The 24,946-nt window shown below is 38.9% G+C and overlaps 1 protein-coding gene across 1 annotated transcript in view; it reads right to left on the bottom strand.

Moving 5' to 3' along the window:
- Nucleotides 1-7,037: 7,037 nt before the first annotated feature.
- LOC115731342 (dnaJ homolog subfamily C member 28) overlaps nucleotides 7,038-24,946 on the bottom strand; it is a 147,615-nt gene continuing 129,706 nt past the window's right edge. Inside the window, exon 4 of the transcript XR_007199162.1 lies at nucleotides 7,038-7,160. The gene's annotated coding sequence lies outside the window, so the exon portion shown is untranslated. The remainder of the gene's footprint in view (nucleotides 7,161-24,946) is intronic.

Below are 24,946 nucleotides of genomic sequence, written 5' to 3'. Positions count from 1 at the left end.
AGTAGATCATCACGGACAATGGCCTAATTCACAATAGTGGAGCTAGTAACTGCATGTCCATCTATAGGAAACCCCGTAAGCACCGCAATATCCTGCGAAGTGATAGTGCATTCACCTTCCGGCATATGGAAGGTGTGGGTCTCGAGCCTCCACCGCTCGACCAATGCGGTAATTAAATGCCAATCAAGCTGCACAAATCTCATCATATAAACGCCATAAAATCCCGAAGGTTGAAGATACGGAACTATGTGCGGATCATGTTCACCTATGTGCCGTATCGCTCGCCGACATCTAAGGGCTTCTGTTGGATGTACTTGTGAAATGTAACATGAGCAATTAGTTACAATTTTGATAATGCTATTACAAATGACAGATCAACCGCTTAATTCTTCGATTACCTTAGCATCCCATATAGCTTGAGATCTATATCGGGCTTGCCTAGTAAGTAGTGAACCATCCTCTAGGCACGGCTAAATGTAAGTACTTTGTGCCATATCTACACAATTGTAATATTATAACGTTACAACAAATTTCCATCTGTGTGGATAACATGGAATAGATGAAATGAATGAATATCGTGCAATTGTGATATTATAACATTACAAAAAATTCATATATGAAATGTAAAAACCCGAGAAAAATGAACTTCATAAATATCAATCCAATAATGATATTATAACATTACAAAAAATTCATGAAACTAATTTACATAATTAATACAACTATAATATACTCTCGGGCCGATTTGTATGCACAAGTTTTCCTGTTGTGCCCTAATTTTCCACAATGTTTGCAATGATTTCGCGAAGTGCTACTGTTTGGCCTTCTCCAGTCCATCTCATTCCGTATCTATGATGTACGGGGCCTTCCTTTCTTCCGAATACGACTCGGGTCCGGCACTAATGACAACTTGTCGGGTTCAAGCTGGTAATCAAGATGCCCCAACGAATTAAACATATACTGATAGCACTGAAGGGTTTTATTTAACATATAACATTCATCTACGTACGATCCGTAATCAATGTCATATGCTTGACATGTTGCAATTACTTGTGAACATAGGATTTTCAGCCCTTGAAATTTCCCACCCGTGCACGTTCACAAGTCTAGGCACACTATGTGTTTGTGGCCCCCTAAACCCCTGGATCCGTCACGTCTAGTTTTCACTTCGAAAACCCCGGTATCAGAGTCGAAACATGTCACCGCAAGCCTATTTGCTTTTTGACTATTGTGCTCGAGCGTGGCACCCGCAAATTGCATATATTTCCACTCATTGTCTTTCGGCACTCTGTACATCGTTCTTCCCGTATCAAAATAGTGCACCAACTAATAGAATATCTTATCCATCATGGCTGCTATTGGCGGACCACGAACACCCTTCAAGACCTCGTTGATCGATTCAACTAAATTTGTCATCATCAATCCATATCTCTTCCCTTCATCATAAGCCTTTGTCTATTTTTCTCTTGGAATCCGATCGCACCATGCAGCTGTGGCTGGATCGAACCCCCTAATTTGGCTCATGATTTGGTCAAACTTCCGCTGTTGGTTTGCGTAAGCTATATATTACAACAATAATTAGTACTTCGCTCTCAAATTTTCGAACAAGTATATGAAATTTACAAATTCGAGAATTTACCTGCCATCTCAACAAGTCTTTTGCCTTCGGCATTTTTGAATTGTTTATTGTAGTTGCCGACAACGTGCCGAATGCAATATCTATGGTGGCCATGTGGAGAACGCCACCATGCTATCTCCATTGCTCGTTGAATCCCGATATGTCTGTCCGATATAAACAAATATCATCTCTCCTAGTGACATATCTTCGCAATGGATTCATAAACCAAGTCCAATTGTCAACATTTTCTCGATGGACTATAGCAAATGCCAACGGGAAACTATGATTGTTGCCATCAAGTGAGGTCGCACAAAAGAGCCTTCCTTGGTATTTTCCGTACAAAAATGTACCATCAATAAATATCACGGGACGACAACTTGCGAAACCTTCAATCATCTGCTTAAAAGTCCAAAACATCCGGTTGAAAATCGTGCAGCCCCGATCTAGGTTGATGTGATCATCGATCACAAAATGCGAACTTGGATTCCGGCTCTCCATTTCGATCATCCACGTCATTAACCTACCGTATGACTCATCCCAATCTCCAAATTGTCCGGCAATAGCCATTTGTTTGGCCTTCCAAGTTTTATGATAAGTAGGTTTGAAGTGCAACTTGTCTTGAATCTCCGCCATTAGTGGCTTGATTTTGATAATCGGTTGAGCGGCGACCATTGCTTCTATCCGGCTGCATAGGTACTTTTAGTTAATGTGTCAATGTTCCCGTGACATTTACGGAGAACCGCATGTATGCGGCCCATTGTATTTACTTATTTTCCAAAACATGCCATCCGATTTAGCAATAGCACGGAGCCTCCAACCACACGGTCTATTTGGATTGCCACACTTTATCACATATTCTGTTTTCTTTGTCAAATAAATGCGAAAATTTTGATTTCTCCTAAGGGAGTACTCTTTTACAATCACCTGCATCGCGTCCCGTGATGGAAACAACATGCCAACATCAAATTCTTTTGATAGATCAAATAACATATGGCCCAGTTTGGCTCTTGTATCGTCTTGCATCATGTCAAAGTCGATCTCTGAATAAAGCGGTGGATGTACCAACGGCAAAATGGGATTACTGCACTGGGTATTATAGTAAGCCTCCATATTGTCTCATTCGACATCTTCATCATCATTGTCATCGGTGTCCATCCAAGGATCATCATCATCATCATCATCATCATCATCATCATCGGACTACACGTGCTGATTATGCGGACCATCGTCATCTTCACCAACATTCGAACCTTCCTCCGCGAAATCATCTTTCATTTGGTGTTCCGCTATAGTTGCATAAAACTCAAAAAACCCCATAGAACCAGCTGAAGTGCAAATTGCTTGGATCAACCTAATTGTAGCACCATCATGCACCTCCATAATGTCATATGTAACATAATGGCGTGTTACAACCGGATATCTATACACCATTGTTTGAACATACTGGTTTCCTAATATATTCAACACGCTATCAATTGAAACACGTAACTCATCAAATGTCGATATGTTTGCAATCCCGAACATGGTAGATTGTCCGCCTTCGTAATCAATTCCATATTCGGTTCGTACTATTGCACCTCCCCGATGCACAATCACAAAAGATGTAGATGACATTCTACTGAATAAATAAATCAGAAATTATTTCTAAACTACAATTTGGTAAATATTCTCCCATATACGTTATCAAATTAACATTACTACTATCAATATATCAAATGAAATAAATGTCCTAGTATAGCTCTAAGGGCTTAGACGACATTTTGGGATTTTTTACAATTTTTTTGTGAGACAATTTGCCGAAAGGAAAAAATCGTCATTTTTTAAAAGTCGTCGACTAAAATACCCCGAATCATCATTGGCTAGTTGATTGTGGCCATTTCCTATTTTTTGAGATTTTTTACAATTTTTTTTAGAGACAATTTGCCAGAAGGTCAAAATCGTCATTTTCTAAAAGTCGTCGGCCAAAATACCTTGAATCATCCATGGCCAGTTGATTGCGGCCATTTCCTATTTTTTGAGATTTTTTACAATTTTTTTGGGAGACAATTTGCTAGAAGGGCAAAATCGATATTTTTTAAAAGTCATCGCCCAAAATACCCCGAATCATCAATAGCCGATTGATTGTGGCCATTTCTTATTTTTTGAGATTTTTTACAATTTTTTTGGGAGACAATTTGCCAGAAGGGAAAAATCGTCATGTTCTTTAAGTCGTCGGCCAAAATACCCAAAATCGTCTATGGCCGATTGATTGTGGCCATTTCCTATTTTTTGAGATTTTTTACAATTTTTTTGGGAGACAATTTGCCAAAAGGGCAAAATCGTCATTTTTTAAAAATCATTGGCCAAAATACCCTGAATCATCCATGGTCAATTAATTGTGGCCATTTCCTATTTTTTGAGATTTTTTACAATTTTTTTGGGGGATAATTTGCTAGAAGGGTAAAATCGTCATTTTTTTAAAGTCATCGGTCAAAATACCCAAAATCATCTATGGCTAGTTGATTGTGGCCATTTCTGATTTTTTTGAATTTTTAAATACTTTTTCTTCATTTTTTTTGAAAGTTTCTATGATTTTTTTATATTTTTAATTAATTTTCTATTTTCTATTTTTCTACTATTCGAATTTTGAAATTATTAAAAACATATTTTTCGAACCGGGTCAAACCTCGCCACCGCTTTTCGGACCATCCGATCACCTTTTTTTTTTAATTTTCCCAAAAATTCAGTTTGCGCTTCTAGATTTCTTTTTCATATTTTGAAAATTGTCAACATGAATATGGACATAGGTGCAAAAATGACTCCCAAAAAATTTATTTTTACGAGATTGTGGTGATTTTTTTTTTTACCTAAATTTGTAGACATTATAACTATTGAGGGTACAAATAATAATCAAATAAATAAAACAATACTTAAGAAACTACAAAAAATAACTATAACGAAATTTACCTCAAACTATTGAGGGTAAGCACGAAGCGAATGAAGAGCTCAAACTATTAAAAGAAAACATCGAGTAAGGAGGTCGGCTTTGCTTTTGTCTCAACTTCTGCAAAATAAAAAAGTCTCAATTTAATTTAAATATGACGAAAATATTAGCAATAAAATAAAAACACTAACAACCTATAATAACATCAATAAAGGCACCCGAGGGGTGGGGGATCTCCTTCAATGAACAAATGAGGCCGATGACTCTGTAATGCGTGTGAAGGCGGAGAGGAGAGTGTTCGCGGAGGTGCTGCAAGAGGGCTTTGAGAGTCCGAAAAGAGGGAGAGCTCTAAGAGTGCGAGAAGAGGGTGAGCTCTAAGAGTGCGAGAAGAGGGAGAGTTTACGAGCGATCCGAGGGCGAAGAGGAGAGTAGAGTGTTACGAGCGCGGAGAAGAGAGGAGAGCATTCTAAGAGTGGAGAAGAGAGAAGAGCGTTACGAGTGCGAAGAGCCTTTAGCTTTGCTTTAAGTAGAGCCGAAGACTCTATAATGCGCTAAAGGTGCTGCAACACCTTTGCGGGCGCCTAGAGCGCCTTTGCGGGCGCTAGTACCAACACCTAATTAAAGGCGCTAGTACGTTGGGTGGTAGGGGCTCTCATCCGCTCGGCACTCTAAGTGTCGAGCGAATGGGGCCCCCGGCGTTAAAATCCACCCGCCCCCTGTCACGCAGTAGTCTACTCTGCTGCGGTGGGCGTGCCTTTTCTCGCTCTAGAGCCCCGATGCGAGGCGCAAGCCTGCTCGGCACTAAGATCGCCGAGCGGACCCCAAATTGGTAAATATTTTTTTATACCTATTTTGGTATTTTTATTTTATTTTTTTATTTTTGTATAATTTGGAAAAAAGCCCGACAAAATCTGTCTGTTTGTATAAGATAGCGATTGCTGCTTGGTTACTCACCGCAGTATCCGCACTAAATCGAAGTTCTCATGGGAACCTGTTCTTAAAGTCGTTTCACGAATCGACGAGAACGGCTTGAATCAATCTAACAGGTCTAAGTCACCTTTCTCCTTCTATGTCCTTACGCAGAAAAAACGGAAAGAAAAAAACCCTAGACAGACGAGTTTAACGCCAAGTTAACTATTGTGCTATCCAGTTTTGCTCTGAAGATCCGGCAGCAACCTGCGTAAGGCACATCGGAAGATGCCACCAGAACATGGCAAGACCTGGAGAAAGTCATCCTACACAAGAGTAACAACGTGGCATCTATCTCGATCCCTCGTTCTCGTCATAACACAAGAAGATGGGGTGAACTTTCAATGTTGAGGGAGTTTCTGAGAGCTGCGTGACCTGCAGGCCTTTTACAACTTCATGTTAGACGATGAGAGCAACTCGGCGGCGGTGGAAGAGAGCAGAAGTAGATCAAATAGATACCTGGAGAGAACCTCACCTGGTGCAAAGGCGGACAATGGCGACTTGGGAAGTTTGATGAGCGGCCCCGATCGTAAAGAAGCTAAAAATCATCCTGGATAATGTGACGTAAGTTCCGGAAGACCGAGAAATGTTTGATGATTTTACTCTACTTGCGGTTTGACCCAATCCTTTGCTTCTTTTCTAGTTGTGCCTAATTCAACATTAAAAGTATATTGATTTTTCCCGGGGTCAATCAAAATTCATCGTATCGTAGGTGGCAAGGACAGGCTCGCTTGGTTCCACAGCAATGTTTGGAGATTTCATGAAACCAAGAATCGAAGAAGTAGTCACTATTCCCAGTGTGAATTCTATTGCTATAGGGGAAAACAGTTGTCTAGAAAGTAGATGTAAACGAACAGACGAGAACTCATTTTTAGTTTTTCGTTGCCTGCCACCACAATAATGTGAAGTGTCGAGAAACTTTTGCAGGTGGACAAGCTTTTAGCCGAAGGCATAAACGTCACCATTACAATGGACAGGACAGGATATTTCCCATGAACTTTTTTACATGCGGTCTCGGCGCCGGCTAATTTTGCCTCCACGTAAACCGATTTGGAGGACATCCTAATGCTGCAACTGGATCTGATATGTGCGACAAAAGGAGTAGAAGCATGGCTCAATAAGCTCAAGTATTGGCTCCTTTCCAATACAACACACCCATGACATCGATCAGCATCCTTAATTTCCAGAAATGGTCCCCGAAAGATTTGCCTTGTCATATGCGGGTGGGGCGGTCCGAGCAATTTCCCGAGTGAGGACTGGGTTCCTCTATACTGTGGACAAGGTTTTACGGGAACGAAAGGGTTCATGAGAACCTACAGGAACCTCTTCTTTTACTTGGATTCAGGGTGCTGGACACATGGTGAGCTCACAATCAAATCCCCTCCAATGGAATTGTTTTCGGGTTGTGAAGATTACTTCAAGCTATGAATCATTCTTTTCTTTCCAATACAGCACACCCAGGACATCGATCGGCATCCTTAATTTCCAGAAATGGTCCCCGAAAGATTTGCCTTGTCATATGCGGGTGGGACGGTCTGAGCAATTTCCTGAGCGAGGACCGGGTTCCTCTATACTGTGGACAAGGTTTTATGGGGACGAAAGGGTTCATGAGAACCTACAGGAACCTCTTCTTTTACTGGATTCAGGGTGCTGGACACATGGTGAGCTCACAATCAAATCCCCTCCAATGGAATTGTTTTCGGGTTGTGAAGATTACTTCAAGCTATGAATCATTCTTTTCTTTCGAAGTACAAAAGCGATCATTCAAGATGCATCCGGTTCCAGAAAACTTTTCTACATTTTTGTTTTCACCTAGTAAATTTCTGAAGATGGTTTTCTCCCTCTCGATTTTTCACTTCTCTCGCAAGCCGCATGATTCGGGGTTTCCAATTTATGGAAAACTGAATACCCTTTTCCATATATCTTTTACTAACCATAGCTCGGACCAATGTTCCATAAAAATAAAAATATTTCACAAGCTTCTTGTTCTAGTATTCCTTTTCTTGCCATAAATTCTTAGTACAAGACATCAAAATTGCTTTTACCTTGTTGAAAATTTGTAAATAAGGAAATTCCAAAATCCTTTTAGTATTTAATACCTCTCTACGAAAACAAAAAACAATCGAAATCATTTTTCCAAAAATAGGTCGTTCCCATTTTCGACAACATCGTGATCGTCAAACTAGATGCCACAAAATCGAGAGAGAAGATACATAGTTATGCCCGATTCCGAGATGTACATTGAGCTCCACGAAAAAGACATACTTTTGGCATAGTAATTGGGTGTTCTCCACAATCCTGGACACCTAAGCGATCCGATACTTTGCGAACTCAGAATAGGGAATTCGATAGCACAGATCTTGAACCCGCAAAAAGACATCTGTAGTCTTTCAGCTTGGCTTTTGCCGTTCTTCCGCGGGTTCCCGGCGACCAGCCGTGCATTTCATTACAAATGGTGGGCAGCATCACTTAGTCGCCAAGCAAATCTTAGTTTGAAAATCGGGCAAGCTCAAAGGAATCATTAGTCAATAGTAGACTTTTCTAATCAAGAATAACACATGGCGACGCGGCGGAAAGATAACAAACTCCTTAGAATTGTTTATTCATGTTTCTTGCATACAAAGAAAGAGCTTCACAAAAAGAAAGATGATTCCGGACCACATCCGTATTACGAACCCGAATGAGACTCCAAGGATTGACAACCGCAACAAAAAGCGTCTTCACCAACATCATCAAAGTTTAAGCCTGAGACTATCCTCGGGCTTTACTACGAACTATGCCATAATTGCGGAATGATATATTCTTCATGTAACTAAAAAATTAGAAGCTGAAATGGTCCCTTAGCTTGTACTATTTAATGAAGTGAAGAAGCGTCATTTAATTGATTGGAAATCGATTGTGTTTGTAATCTGTGAATTTTCTTCTCCCATACTTTGTTCTACATACTTGCGACGCATGACCGTTGGATCAAGACATGTTCATTCTCACTCAAAGTAACTATCTCAGAAACTTTTTCCAAAGCACCTCTCACCAATCTTCCATTCATTGATTTCCTCCATGCTATTAGTAGAGAACACAGAAGCAAATGATGGCACCAGCTTTTAAAGCTTTTAATGAAGAACAAAACAAAGGACAATGACACTTGCCAAATAAAAACACAAATACTGAGAAAAAACGTGTCGGGAAATTAAGAAACAATTCAAAATTAATCGATGAACACATTCCCCTTAACACCATTTTACAACCGTAACGTTTCATATATATATAACATCACCTCCGAAGTACAATTCCCAAATTGTTATAATACTAAAAATGTATGAGAGGTCATTCATGTTGGAATACACGTAACATGTACAGGCAAAAAAAAAAACATATAAAATATGCAGCGGAAATAAATAAAAACCAATACACGTATCTCCGGAGGCGTAGTTCGTGCGTTCCAATCGAAAAACATGTGCAACGAAGGGGTTTAACGGATTACCTCTTAAAGTGTGCTTGAAACGAAACGGGTTTAGATAATCTTCGATTCGAGCCCCACAAGTGTCGGGCCTCTAGTTCGGACACACCACCAATCGCAACGTCGAACGGAAAGATGAACTCGCGAAAATCACCACCTTAATTGTGCTAGCAATCCCGTGGTAATCACTTTTCGCGTTCTTGAATTTTGGTCACTACAAGAGCATAAGTGTAGAGAGAATTTTTTGCTCTGGTATTTCTCTTGCTGAAAAAAAATAGCACACTGGACTTGAATCGAATTCACTACGTCAATGTGTTTTCACATTTCAATAACCATAAGCGGTTGCCGATCGTGAGAAACGCCCACGATCAGCAACCGCTTGTCGATCGTGGAAGAACACCCACGATTCATTAATCGTGGGTGTCCCACGCACACGGTCGACAAGTAGTTGTTGACCGTGTGGTCGGCAACTACTTGCCGACCACGTAGTGCATTACTTTTATTAAATTTTTTTAAATAATAATAATAACAATTATTATTACTATAAAAACAAAAGGTACACCACCCTTATGTGCGTAAATTGGGCACATCAATATGTGTTCGGACAATACGTGTATGTCATTATATGCACGTACGTCAATGACCGAAAATAAAATAAAATTAAATCTCATTTAATCTAATTTTAGTCTGACTAATTCGATAGTCGTGATTGCAAACAAATTTACAATATCGCCTTTCCGTTTAACGTCGTCATGTATTGGTTAAGGTGTGTGACATCCCTAGATTCATCACCGAGCCGGGAGAAAGACATGCATTAACACGTTAGTACTTCCAAGAGAATTAATTGTTTCGATTAACCTCTAGGTCCTACAAGTCATGAGTGACATCTAGCAATATGTCATGGCTACCCAGACAGTGTGAATTCTTTAAGAACATAATGAACCCGTCGGCTTTGCTTGTAGTGTAATTCAATCCCTCTGTCTTATTATAACCCGATCGAACAAAGACCATGGAATATTTGTCAAGTCACCAATTCGATCATATGCACAAATCTAATCAACATGCATTCATATGAGACATGAACATTTCATTTTCGATTATAACCCCGACCGAGGATTTCAATGCATTGTCATAATTAAATTGCATAAGATATCATACCTTGCATGTGACAAGGAGACAGATTCCATTTTGCGCACACGTGTGACTTCGTATGTGCATGAACTGTGACCATCAAGTATAGAGACGAATCGACGAACCGTCAATATGTGTCCTCGTGAACCATAGTCATCCAACACACAAGTCAAGACTGTGCCTCGGGTCTAAGGATTATTTATACAAGACCAAAGCATGAACGATTAGACATTGACCACGCTAAAAGCTTCCATGTCGCTAATCGTTCAACTCGTGTCACGTTCGGTGAACTTGTTTGGTACAAGCACCTGTGTTCTAACTCGGGCATCGCAATACCCAATGACTTGTGACTTGTCATTCCCTTAAGTATCCAATACTTAATTGTGAAGTCAAAAATACACCGATCTCAATAGGATCATTGATATCCATTCAATGATCCATTGATCGGGAACGATTTAAATATTCAGTCTAACTATGAACCTATCACACATATTATCAACGTCTCAAGAATAGGTCCAGCCACAATTGATCTTATGGAATTTATTCATATAAGTAAATAATTGGACAAATGAATAAATACGTCTTTGCCATTAATTAAATAAAAAATTGAAAATACAACTGAAATCCATATCATGTAACTATTACGTAGTTACTTTAGGGCATATCTCTAACAATTCATCGCTCAAACGATCTAATTCTTTCTCCCACTTCACCCAAACCTCTAGCGTCCAAAGGGCATGACGAGATTATACTGAAAGACCTACACAACCGCAACAAACTCATCTTGTTAACAAAAACAGCACCAACTTTCTTTCTCCACTTCATAAAAATAGTAGTATACTAGAAATAGAAGAAAGCATCCATCGAATTGAACACAGCAACTCAAGAACTCGCCTTGTCATTGATACTGCGTATTTGCACTTTCAAAGCCTCCAAGCGCTCTTCCCGCTCGGATTGACTCCCATTGCTTCTGCTCATCCATGCTTTTCCTTAGCGCTCTCCGCCACTCGGACATCGCATTCTTTATTTCCTTGCTAAGTTCTACCCACTCTGGAGCACAACCATTCTTATTTAGAATCTGATACAAGGTGTCTTCTGCCGAATCTGCGTGTGGATTTACGCCGAGGTCAACGGGTTTCCCTTTCCCAGATAAGCTCTCAAAATGTCCTTCCTCCATCGAATGCCGTATTCTCTGCTCCACTATGTTCACAATATCGCTCTCGGATTTGCCGAAAGAGTAACACAAAACATGGGAAAAGTACACTAGAAGTACCATAACTTTTGTACGGCGTTCATTTGAGTGTTATAACTTTCAAAACGTTCACTTAAGTACCCTAACTTTCAAAAATAGTTTACTTGAGTGTCATGCCGACGTGGATGCCGGAAAAGCCGACGTGGATGCCGAAAAAGCCGACGTGGCAGCCGGAAAGGCGACGTGGCACGCCGGAAAAGTTACTATAGCACGTCGAAAAGCTAACGCGGCACGCGTGGAAAAGTTACTATAGCACTCAAGTGAACGATTTTGCTTCAACATAGCACTCAAGTGAACGATTTTTGAATATTATAGCACTTAAGTGAACGTTTTGAAAGTTATGGCACTCAAGTGAACGCCGTATACAAGTTATGGCATTTCTAGTATGCTTTTTCCCACAAAACATCATCCACCAACCCCTAATTAAGTTTTGACTTTTTTTTCTATTCAAGCAACAAATGTGTGTATTGGTGTGTGGGACTTATGATGTGCACCCATGCGGCAATCACCCTTCCACTAGCGGTTATCTGCTATTTGAATGGTGATAAGTCACGTTTCTTCAAATGACGTAAAAACCTGCCACTCTCTCCACCTCTTGAGTCTGTCACTTTCAAGAAGACAAAAATGACGCACGGTCTCTTCCAACTCACTATTGATTGGCATTCAACACGAAGGAACTTTCGAGATTGCAAAGAGGCACTTAATCTATGATAATTAAGATATATCCTCGTCATATTCCCGCATCGATCAATGATTCAAGTGATCCATTGGGCATGTTTCCGCGAATTGAATGTATAGATAGAATGGGCTTCGTATTCCTACATTGGTATTAGAGTGTGGTTACTTGTTTCCCGATTGTTTTTCCCGATAATTTCGTATTATTGAGTGATTTTAGCCCTAATTGCAATGTTACTGTTCATGCGTGATTGTTTGAGTTCTGTTCATCAAAAATGGTTTCTGGATATATAGACGGAATGGGCTCGCCGAGACGATCTTTTTGAGTGGTCACACATCGCAAGGAGATGCCGGTAGCCCCGCATGCGCGTCACGTGCCTCTATGGGGCAAAGTCCCTCGAGGCCGCGACCTTTCGTTGTTCCTTCGTCACTTTTAGTTAAAAAAAAATTAGGTTTGTATATGCCATCAAAATCGTATCGTCGAGACGAGAATTTTGGTGGGTGTATGGGCGCTAGAGGAGGCCGGACGGTAGCTCACGCGTCGATAGGGACGCTGTGGTTGCAATCGAAGCGCCACGTGCGCTGCACATGGGTGAACTACCCTTGTGTGGATGACGTCATACTGACGTCAATGCATGCGACGCACGTGAGCCATCGCCCTTTAGCTAACGTCGGCGGATCGGGGTTCGCCCCAACCCGCCCGGTTTGTGTCATGACCCGAGTTTAACTGTTGACCCATTGACATTGACTAGCCATTGATCGTTGACCCAAAAAGAAAAAGGTTGGTCAACCTATAGGGGCTTGTTTAATACCTGGTTTTGCATGTTCTTGGTTACAATATGTTTGTAATAATTACATGATTGATGGATTTTAGTAAAACGATCACTTAAGTGCCAATTCGGGTCAAACAGTACATGTGGTATTTAAAAAAAAATTCAACCCACGTGGACTGTTCAATTTAAAAATAGTTATTTTAAAAAAATTAAAATTATACAAAAAAATAACCTAAAAATAAAAAAAATAATAAATAAAGGGAAGCAGAAGTTGCGGCGGCAAGGGTCGCCCTCACTGTTGCAACTACTTTCCATTTTCTTTTTTTCTTTTTAGTTATTTAGTTTATTTTTAAGTTTTTTTAATATTAGTAGATTTTTTATTGATTTCTAATTTATTTTTTTTGCTAATTAGGATCCTCCGGCAAGCCACGTACGATTTCCAGCAAAGGTCACCGGAGTTGACATGGAAATAACTGTTTTTTAAAAAAATTGATACTTAACTGATCTAAAAAAATATTGAGACTAAAGTGATTGTCGTACACAAATATTAGCACTCAAAGTGTCCTTTGACCGAAATAATTGTGCATGCAGGTAAAATGTACATAAAAACCAAATAGAATTTAGTTGAAAATGCAGAAGTTAATTATATAAACTATCGACATGTTCTATTACAATAATTATTATCTCACAAAAGGTGTGTAAAGTGTTACGATATTTTTTTACATTCAATAGTGAAATCAAAACTTGGAGGTAGGACGAAATTGAGGCCAAATCCAATGTCTTGGTAATAGTAGTAGTATCAAGAAATACAAACTTAGAAAATTACCTAATTGATAATGCAAAACAAAACAAAAAAAAAATTCATTTCAATTTCAATTTCAAGCAAAAAGTGATAGAATAATAAGACCATACATGGGTGAAAAATTAACGTCCAAACGTTTTAGCTTCACATGTCACTTAATTTCCATTCATGTGAAAATAATTTTAACGCTAAATTGAGATTAAAAAAGACTATGGACTCTCATTAATAGCTAAGTTCAATTGATACGATCTTTCGAGCATACTTTATGAAATTTCATGTTTTTAATACATCGCATCTTCATAAGAACTCAAATGTATTAGAAATTTAATATTCCGTTCATGTCAACATAAGGCAATCAATGGATTAGAAATAGTGTCATTGCCTCGTTTGGCTGCTTAATATGGGTCCTTCACACTTTTTAATAAAATTTATAAAAAGATCAAATGTATCCAAACTTCATATACATAATAGAATGGCTTGAGAGCTAACCACGAGTCAACTCGTTCCAAAAAGTAATAAATATAACGAGTATGTAGAATGACAGCTCTAACTTGAACGGAACCGATATGTCCTTTTTATATTTTTTATCTTTCCAACTTTTAATTTTTTTTTCCTAATATAGCGTTTAGTGGGTACCACATCCGTGTTACGTGTTTTGTAAAAGTGACAATAAAAAGACACATCATCATTTTATGTTTTCCAAATTGGATGAAATTAATAGAGTACTTGATTGTACAAATTTAATAAATTTTGGAGCTTGATGGCATTATTTTAAAATTTTAAAATTCGGTCCGAAAGTAAAAACTTTCTATGCCCTGCTCCCAAATTGGATGAAATTAATAGAGTACTTTTTTTTTTTTGGTCCAAATTTTAATAGAGTACTTGATTGTACAAATTTAATAAATTTTGGAGCTTGATTGCACTGTTTTAAAATTTTTAAACGGTCCGAAAGTAAAAACTTTCTATGCCCTGCTCCCAAAAAGAAAAAAATTAGGGGCCACATCGGTCTAAAGGCATCGTCATTACAGAATTTGTCAAAGGTCGGGCCCGAGCCCGAGCCCGAATTTGTTGGGCCCGCCCATCCAACGGTGTTAAAGGGACAGCCGAATCGTATCGATTTAGAATTGCATAAACCCCTCGCCCCCGACTCGTAACGGTCGGATTCCAAATCTTCGGCGGATACCTCCTCAGTGCATTTCTCTCGTCGTGGAAACGATGGCGCCGAGACCTTCGTCACCGTCGGCGTCGCCTTCTCCGTCCAGCGGCTCAGCGGACAGAGGGAGAAATGGGTATGGTGAGGACGACCGGAGGGAGAAATGGGTATGTGCCGAGAGGGAGAAATGGGTATGGTGAGGACGACCGGAGGGAGAAATGGGTATGATGCCGAGAGGGAGAAATGGGTACAGTGAGGACGAGCCGAGGGAGAAATGGGTATGGTGAGGGCAACCGGAGGGAGAAATGGGTCTGATGTCGAGAGGGAGAAATGGGTATGGTGTCGAGAAATGGGTATGGTGAGGACGAGCCGAGGGAGAAATGGGTCTGATGTCGAGAGGGAGAAATGGGTATGGTGTCGAGAAATGGGTATGGTGAGGACGAGCCGAGGGAGAAATGGGTATGGTGAGGACCGGAGGGAGAAATGGGTATGGTCAATCCCGCTCGCGTCTCTGCCTTTGCCGGCTCCCGCGAGCTCTCTCCTCCCGATGACGCCCCCTCTGGTCCTCTAGCTCTCTTCCCTCTCTCTCCTCTTCGAGGCTCGGGCCGTGGAGTGTTGTGCACAGTTTTGGTTGCGACCGTGAGAAGAGTCGTTTCGAGGTTGGGCGATGTCGGTCCCTGGAGCGCGGCGTTGGAGCTTGGCCTGTTGTTGGGCTCTGGTATCTCTTCAACATCTACTTCAACATCTACAATATGCAGGTCCGTTTACGTGATTTAGCTTCTTTCGTTTTTTAATCGTCCTCGAGTATGTCCATGCTTGGTTTATCGTGAAGGTGACTTTTATGTTGATCCTAGTAGTTTTGATGCTTGCTTGGTAGTCTTTTGGATTCTTATTTACTTCTTCCGTGCCCACAGTTCTAGACTACCTTCATTTCTAAGCCAATCATCTGGACTGACCAAGGAATTTCGTGTTTCGGTACTTTGATTACTCTAGTTGTTTCCTCATCAAATTTCTGACCGTAACTCCATTTGGTTAGATTTGTCCAATAATTGTGGAATCTCGAGTACTGTTACATAAACAATAAGGATCTTTACCCAGTGAAGCCGAGTGGTCACTTTAAGAAGTCGATATTTAAGTGTGATGCTTTACTCATTATGTAGATGAAAATTCTACAAATCCCGAGCTAAATGACGGAGTTTTACAATAGGTAATGTTATCAAGTGGTGGTAATTCTTCAACTGTGTTGGTAATTATTTGGTTATTAACTTTCTAAACATGTTAGTAGATACCAGATATTGTAGGACCATCTGCATATAATGAACTATATGTCGTATTTTACTTTGGTGATCGCTCATGCATATGCATCGGTCAGACAGGTTAATGTAATATTGAAAACGGTCACTTTAAGAAGTCGATATTTAAGTGTGATGCTTTACTCATTATGTAGATGAAAATTCTACAAATCCCGAGCTAAATGACGGAGTTTTACAATAGGTAATGTTATCAAGTGGTGGTAATTCTTCAACTGTGTTGGTAATTATTTGGTTATTAACTTTCTAAACATGTTAGTAGATACCGGATATTGTAGGACCATCTGCATATAATGAACTATATGTCGTATTTTACTTTGGTGATCGCTCATGCATATGCATCGGTCAGACAGGTTAGTGTAATATTGAAAAAGGGTGATGTGTTTGATAGCTTTCCTAGGGTGAAATGCCTCGAGACTAGCATCATCCTTTTCAATTTGGTGTGTAAGCTGGTAAAAAATGTTAGATGGTGGCCATTGAAAGTGATTTTGGAAGCACTTGCTATTTGAATGGTTTGAGAAAGAGAAATGTGACAATATTACTTGCTACAGGTTCTAAAGGTACAATTTGCTGTAGGCTCTGTCCTTGTTCTGTTCATGTGGACATTTAATCTCTACAAAAGGCCAAACCTCATCGTTCATAGGTACCTTTCCCTGCAATCACTAGTCTACCGTTTTTCCTTCTCACATTCAAATTTTTTGTTTGCTCTCATTCCTTCTGCGACTTTTCTATCAACAGCTTATGGCAATTGTCCCGCTGGCAGTGGTATACACATTGGGTAATCTCTTCACTAACGTGAGTCTTGGAAGAGTAGCTGTTTCCTTCACTCATACAATCAAAGTCATGGAGCCCTTCTTCTCAGTTATCCTATCTGCAATGTTTCTTGGGAGGTGCGTCTTTCTTTGAGATTTAGGTCTTACCTTTCAGGCTTTCATGGTAAGATCTTCTGGTTGATGAAACACTATCTGTTTTGGCAATGTTCAATTCTGCTTCTGTCCATGATGTCAATGTCCAATGATGTAAATGGGCCCTACTTTCTTGAGCATCTGTTTGCTTCTGCCCTTCACTAATAGGCCTGATGATATCTTTAACTTGGTTCATTATTCTGACATCTCCTGAGTTCTGCAAATGCCAACTCCCAGGGTTGTCGGGTCCATGATACCAATTGTTGGTGGAGTTGCGCTAGCATCCATGACTGAGACTTCTTTTAACTGGTAAGTTTTGAATGCAAATGCATTTGTTAGATTAAATGCAGATGAAGATGTGTTGACTAATTTGGTTTTGTATATAATGAGAACTATGAAATTCTTTCTGCGGAATGATATCCTTTCCTTTTCAATGTTTGTAACCTGGTTTCCTAATTCTGGAGGGCAGGCTTTTGGAGTGCAATTGCTTCAAATCTAACCAATCAATCTCGAACTAAGGATTACTGGGACAATATCTTTTTGTTTGATGTTTTTGTTGCTTGGGTTGACCTCTCTGCCTCTCTGTTTCAATTCATTTCATTTTGTGTTGCAAAAGCTCTCTCTCTCTTTTTGCCCTTGGGTCAAGTACTTTGGGAAATGGCATTTGCATGACAATTTTTGAGTTGCTTCGATGCCTCTTTACATTTCTGATATTTGTTTTTTTTTTTTTTTGGGGGGGGGTGTTTCGAGTTGTTTTTATGTTGGTATACACAATCTCTTTTGTTTTGAAGGAAAAGCTAATTCGTAGTGTCCGTTTGGGAAGTATAACCACCCTTTCTAATTGCTCTCCGGTTGAAATTTTTGTAATGGCAGTTTAATGGGATGGGTTGTCCATAATGTGCTTGATCATGCTTTCTTATTGGGTTTCGAATTTGTTTATTTCTTGTTGCTTTTCATTTTCTAGCACTTTCTTTTGTCAAGTAACAATGCGATGAACATTGTTTCTAAAGGTCCCCAATTGCCCAAAAAAAAAAAAAAAAAAAAAAAATGCGGAGCTATCGCATCCTATCGAGAATACATTGATGCTTATGGAAGCGACATTGGCGTATTTAATCGTGCTCACCAGGTTTGTCACTGAATGGCTTGTTAGAAGAGCAAATAACAGATTATTCATTGTGTTCTCCAACACCACAATGCGATGTTAGGTTGGTCAACCTTTTTCAGTTTCCTTCCAAAGTTATAAATTTATAAAACAATTGAACTATTATAGGTCGTACACATGATGAAGGTAATGATAGATGTGATAAAATCTTTAATATGCATAGTGAAAGTACTTAACTGCGTAGATTTCTGACTAAACAAATGGAAGGATCTCAACTTCCATTCTTTGAGGAATAATTGTGATATGAGATATGCTATGACCAAAACTCTCTTGTAAAGTGCTTTGCCGTTGTACTTTGCTGGAAGTTGTTTATGAATTGGTGTCATTTGGTTGGTTGAATAATAATTGGAAATCATTTTTCCAGTTTATTAGTCTTTGTCTTGTTTGTTGACAAGTGATCAACAGTGAAGAGATAGTAGATTCGTGGTACTTGGTTTTTCTTAGTGTGCCTATGGCATGTGAACTTTGGGATACTATTGATGGTACTGCTTATGAATGGTAATGCTGGTTAGGGTGGTAGGGATGTTATGTATAAGGAATTTGCAACCATGGACAAAATCAAGTTTGAAGGGAGAAAACCAATGGGCTTTTGGTGGCGCTTGTCAGGTTGCAGCTTTGTGTATGTAGCAGTGGCTGTGAAAGGGGGATTGTCTTATGATGCATTAGTGTAGTAAAATTTGTTCATTTTGTATTTTGTTAGCAGTAGGTGTTGATAGAAGACAATATCTTTTAAACTTCCTAGCCTTCAGAATTGATCAAATTTGACCTGCTTTTACTGAAATGGATGCGCTCATTGGATCGACTCTGCATCTTAGTCAAGTTATGTCATTAATTTTCTATTCAGTGATGGCCTTGGAAATTTGCTTTTGAGTTTGTTGGTACTGATACTGTGCTCATGGTTGAGTATGGCTTTTCCATAGTCATATAAATCTATCTAGCAGTGTCGTGTTCTTGTTTATTGTGCTAGATCCTCCTATGGCACATAAACTCCCTAATGCCTGTGGTGCTTGCACCAAACTAGGCTCGAGGATGTTGGCTAGCATTTATCTTTGCAGGCTGCTGCTTACATTCTATTTTGTCCTGCTGTGCCTGAAGCATTTTAAATTTGTTTGCCAGCTCGTTTTATCAGCTTGGTATCATTTTCTTAAAAGGCCTCAAATCAATGTTCCCACTCTGGTATTTTGAGTTGGAACAGGTTTAAACGTCTGTGTCAAAAGTGATTTTATGGCTGCACTATCTTCTTGCCAGGCTTATGCAAGTGTTTAGTTGAATGCCATAGGACTAGCAATATGTGGATAAGTTTTGTTGATCAACATGTGAAGAACTTTTATCTCTGATTCTATGCATGTCCTTGAATGGTCCGATGTACACAACATGAAGGCATGCTGGCTAGAGTTTAATATCTGTTTGATGCAGATTAGTAATAGGTGAATATGATGTTTGGCTTATCCAAATAAAGAAAAAGAAAAAGAATATGATGTTTGAACTACTAATTAAAAGAATAGCATGGGGTCGTGAGATGAATTGCTAATTAAAGATATTGCTAGAAAACATTTGTTTTTCTTTTGTGATATGCAAGAACATTTTGTCTGTCTAATTATATACTATAATTACAGGTAGCAACTTGGAGCAGGCATACTACTAAGGTTTTTGCTGCTGTTGTTTGGAGAGCACATCTTAAGTGTAGATGTTGATGGCAATATGTACACATGGGCGTTCAAAGGAATGAATGAGAACCTTTCACCAGTCGGACACATCTTGTTGGATAGCAATTTTAGTCCTAGTTTTATAATGCATCTAGATAACTTAAACAAGGTGACTATCCTCTTTGCCTCAAGAACTTTTCAGTTCATATTTGATTGAGATCGGCGGTGAGCATGCACCTACTTGCTGTAGAAAGAAGATTCACACATGAAATGGCAACCATGTTCAAAACTAGCCTTTTGTTCTCCTTTTCCCTTGTCATGCACCTGCAATCAATTTTGTTTCCAGTGTAAAAGAGTAGAGAAAAGTAACAGATAAGCTGAAAAACAAAGCAACAATAGATGCAAACTACTTATTGTTTGCTTTGTCTTTTCTCAAGCAATTAATGCTCGGTATGAACAATTGATGGAAAATTTGAAATTATCCATCATGAAAATGAGTAGATGTCCAATAATCCTTTTAGCAGTTACATTTTTGCAATTTATAAAAACTAGACACATTGGTTAGTTAAGAATGTATTCTTGTGCTGTATTTAATGATAATAGATTAGTGCATCTGTAATTAGCTCTTGATAACAAGATCCACCAAAGTTCGCTAACTTTCGAAAGCATTATTTGAGAAAATTGATCCGTTGAGGGGAAAAAAGTATCCAAGTATCCAATCCTGAAGGTTATGAACTATTATGGGTAAAATGCTTTTACAGATTTTACCCTTAGATATGTTGACTAGATTGTGTGATATAGTTTGATAAGAGGTGAAAGATTTGATGAGACCACGGCCAATTGCTCTAAAAGCTTAAGTTGATAGAAGAGGCATGGTTTAATATTTATATATTCCAATACTCCCGCTCGCGCTTACTCTGGTCTTTTGCTTGGTACTAAGTGTGGACATATTCATTTGGGGAGGCAAAGAGGGGCCTGGAAAGGTTTGAACTCAAGATCTCCTGCTCCGATACCATGAAAGATTTGATGAGACCACGACCAACTGCTCTAAAAGCTTAAGCTGATAGAAGAGGCGTGGTTTAATATTTATATATTCCAACAAGAGGAATTTGTGGTGTTGAAAGCAGCATGACCCACATGTCAGCAGCTCAAGTTTTTGAACATGACTAGTATTTCTAGATCAGGGAATATGAAAATGACAAGAAAAGGGTAAGCAGAAAACAGTGTAATACAGATATAGAATAGGTAGAATATTACTGCCCCAGAAATTAGGGGAAACTAGATGTGGGAAGCATGGTTATTAAAATCGACATCCTAGTTAGGACTGATCAGATTCTAATATCTGATAGGCATTCTTAGCACCCTAGAATACCAGCAGTGGGATGCCTGACACGGATACTTTTGTGAAATCAATTGATTATTTGTTTGTTTAGACCACCAAGTTTAAATAAGTGTTGCTGTAAAGTTCTTATCATTCCTTCATCATATACTTGTGTGCAACCCACTAGTTATGTCTTTTCTGATTCAAGGGTGCTTCTACACTCACCACGCTTGATTTCGTCACCATAAACTCTTCAATATTAATTATGTAACCTTCCGTGGCTCTTATATGTTTGAAAGAATTCATCTGTGGATTTAGTAGTTCGTTTTGTGCTTACATCTATGTTCTTCCTTTAGATGGGCAGCCTCTTCTAGCTTCTGGTAGTTCATCTGGTGTTGTCAGTATATGGAATCTCAAGAAAAGAAGGCTCCAGTCGGTCATAAAAGATGCTCATACGGCTCTGTAATTTCTCTCCACCTCTTTGTTAGTGAGCCTGTACTAACTAGTTCTTCTACAGATAATTAAGGTAAGATTCACAGAGTAGTTTTCATGATCATTCATTGAAAATGTTCATTGCCTAAGTTAAATGAAGTCAGCAATGTTGGGTAACTAACAGATGGCAACTGTTGAAAATCATTCGGCCTTCTTCTTTGATTGAGTAGGGTAGCTCTAGCCCTTAATTGGGTAATAAGCAGTGCAAAAGTGGCATAATTCTTTTCACCTTTCACTGGTGATAATCTTTGTGGATAACCTGAGAGAGCCTAGTTTTTTTCTGAATAATGGGGGTGGAAGTTTATATCAAGTTGTGGTATCTCAAGATTAATACTGATTATTCTTTTTGTACAATAAATCTCTGTGTTTGAATAGATGTGGATTTTCCACACAAGTGATGGAGATCGTTGTCTATTGCGCTTTCGGGGTGGTCATATTGCTCCTCCACTTTGCATGAGGTAATAATTTTCCTTTTTAATTTAGTGTTTGGAGTTTGTTTGGTCTGAGGATCACCAGTAATAATTTATATTCGCAGGTTCTACGCTAATGGTAGGCATATACTATCAGTTGGTCGGGATCATGCCTTCGATCTTTTCTCGGTCGTCCAGGTCCGTGTCAAGCATACATCACTGCTTTTTGTGTGTTACAGATACTTTAATATTATGGTTATATTTTTTTGCTTTCGTCCATAATGAATGCGTTTTTTATCCCTTGAGTGAACAGTGGTTATGATCTCCAGTGATGGATTTAGTTCCATTCTTTCATTTATGTTTATTTGGAGCTAAAAGCACTTTTACCTTATATGTGAACTGCAAAAAAAGAGTTTTTGGGATGCTCTGTCAGCTGACTGTCATCAATTTCCTTATCAATTGCTTATGTTTTCTTATATCGCTGGTAAAAGAAGCTCAAGAACTCACAAAAGAACTGTGATTTTTATAGAAGTAAGTTCATTTTTGTAGTAGTCTGACTCAAAAGGTTGTGATGGTAAAATTTCCATAATTTTGTACAGGCTATTGAATACAAAGTGCATGTTCTTTCCACGCATAATATAGATCATGGCTTGTTTTCAGTATCAGAATGCAGGAAGCTAATAAATAGTTTTTGGACAAATGAAGAGAGCTTTTGATAATCCACAAATTCCTTTTTGAAAGTAGGGAGATGCTAATCCACAGATTAACTAAGCACAACTGCAAATATTTGTTGTGTTGGTTGAACTTATTAGTCAGAATTATTGCTGAATAACATTGTCTCTTTGTTATTGAGTGTCAGAAATTGTTTTTCTTCTGGATGTAATCATCTTTATTTTTACCATCCCGGGGTGAACTTCTCTTGTTCACTTAAATTGATTGTCATCTATGTCCTGCAAATTCACCTTAGAAACAGACCAAATAGAAATTCCAAATGCTTGAATCTATAGGATGATTAACCCATAATTGTGTCGATAAAAGACAAGTTACTCTGACGATTGCAGTTTGTCCATAGCTCTCTTGAGTTGTAATCAATTTGAGCTCCTTTTATGTAGAATGTAAGATTGTTGAACGTAATATTAAATTTCAATAGCTGATAGTATGGTGTTGCTTTTGCATATTCTTTTCCTTATTTGTTGTTTGGTGTTCGTTTCATTGCAAGAGCAGGATCAGCAAAGTCAAGAGCAATCTCAGCATCCTGTATCCAAGGGAGGAAAAAGACTGAAGTTAAAGGTATTGTTTACGTTGACGATCACGTCATCATGTGTCTGTTTCATTTCCTTCTCTAGACTAATTGCTTTGATGCTCTTTCTGGAAGGGTGAAAGTGTTCTATTTACCTGTTGTAGTACCATATATGTGGAGGTGCAAACCAATCGCTTCTTTGTTAAGCAGTTCACTCGTTGTGGACAGTATCCACCTTCCTGTTTGAATTTTGATAAAAATTCCTAGATTCAACTGGTTCGATATACCACATGCCTATTACATGTGGTAAATCTGATGCATGATGCTTATCTGGAAGGATAGTCCCAGCTCATGGAGCTCGTCTTCTCATGTTCTAATATTAGGAGAGTACATGTTATCTATCATTTTAAGTTAAAGTGTGGATTGGAGCTAAATGGAAAGACATGTCAGATGCTAACTTGGTTTGTGCTGCTGTCAATCAACCTTACCTATATTTATTTATGCGATGGTTGTAAAAGTATCTAATCCCACTTCGTAGGATTGTTGTCTATGAAATTTAAATTTGTAAAGCATTCTCTCTCTCCCCCCTCTCCTATAACACCGGTTGCTCTAAGTTGCTAGATAAGGTTTGGGTCCGAAAAGGTGTGGGTTTTCAAAAACCAATCCTCTTGGCTAATTCTCTTGAGTTATTATTTACCCGTGGAAAGTTTGTTCTTTTCACATATACCCCTTTCCTCCCTTTCCTCTCTTCTTCTTCTTCTTCTTCTTCATCATCATCTTCAATTCCTCCTATTTCCCTAATCTCTCTCTTACACCCTCTTCAGTCCATATGCTCACTGAGCGATAGTTAAATTGTTTTCTCCACAACGTTTCAGATTGTGTCATAAAGATTTTGAATATCTTCTTTATCTGAAAATTGTCTTTTAGCTTGGCGGATTATTCATCTTGAATCAGAATTTCCTATAGGGATTAATCTACTCATATGATCTCAACAAAATGAAATGAAGATGTTAACCATGCCAAGCGAGAAACACTTAGAATGAGGGAAGGCAAACCATTCCTAAACATGTCCTTAAAACTCTTCAAGAGTTGAGCGAAAAAGAAAACCTGTGTTGTTGAAGGGCGAGAGATTCATTCGCAAGCGGTACATGGACTGAAAGGATGAGAGGCAGTTCTTTCCTCTATCTTACACACTACAGGTGACTATAGTTAGCCCCTTCGAGCCTTGGATTTGGAGAATATTCAAAATACCCCTGTCAAGAATCACCCCACAATGGGGCAAATATGGAGGTTTTGGTTGACATTTTCTGGTGAAAAAGATGAGAAAGACTTCTTTGCCTTCACTTGCATCAATCTTCTCGTGGTGTCTTTAAGGTGAATCCAAATGGAAGTTCGATACATCCCAAAGTGAAGAAGAGCATTTATTTCCCTACCCTACACACTAACATCCTTTGCGAAGCCAATTTGCGCATAATAATTTATTTCTCAAATCCTAGTTGGTGATCATTTCCCTGCACTAAAGCAAGGCAGGTGATTAGTCAAGAGTGGTGACTGAAGACAAGGAGTCTTGAGAGTCCATAGCCCTCGGATATAGAAAAATCAGGGAATTGTGTTGTATAGTCTTTGAATGGCAAAACCAAAAAGCATGAAATGAAAAAGATGATGAAAATGGGCATGAAAAAGCAGTGCCACGTAAAAGCAAGGCAA

This window comes from Rhodamnia argentea, chromosome 7, assembly GCF_020921035.1.
Source record: "Rhodamnia argentea isolate NSW1041297 chromosome 7, ASM2092103v1, whole genome shotgun sequence".
NCBI lineage: Eukaryota > Viridiplantae > Streptophyta > Magnoliopsida > Myrtales > Myrtaceae > Rhodamnia > Rhodamnia argentea.
The sequence above is the reverse complement of the archived record's forward strand: the minus strand, read 5'-3'. Positions and strand labels throughout refer to the sequence as shown.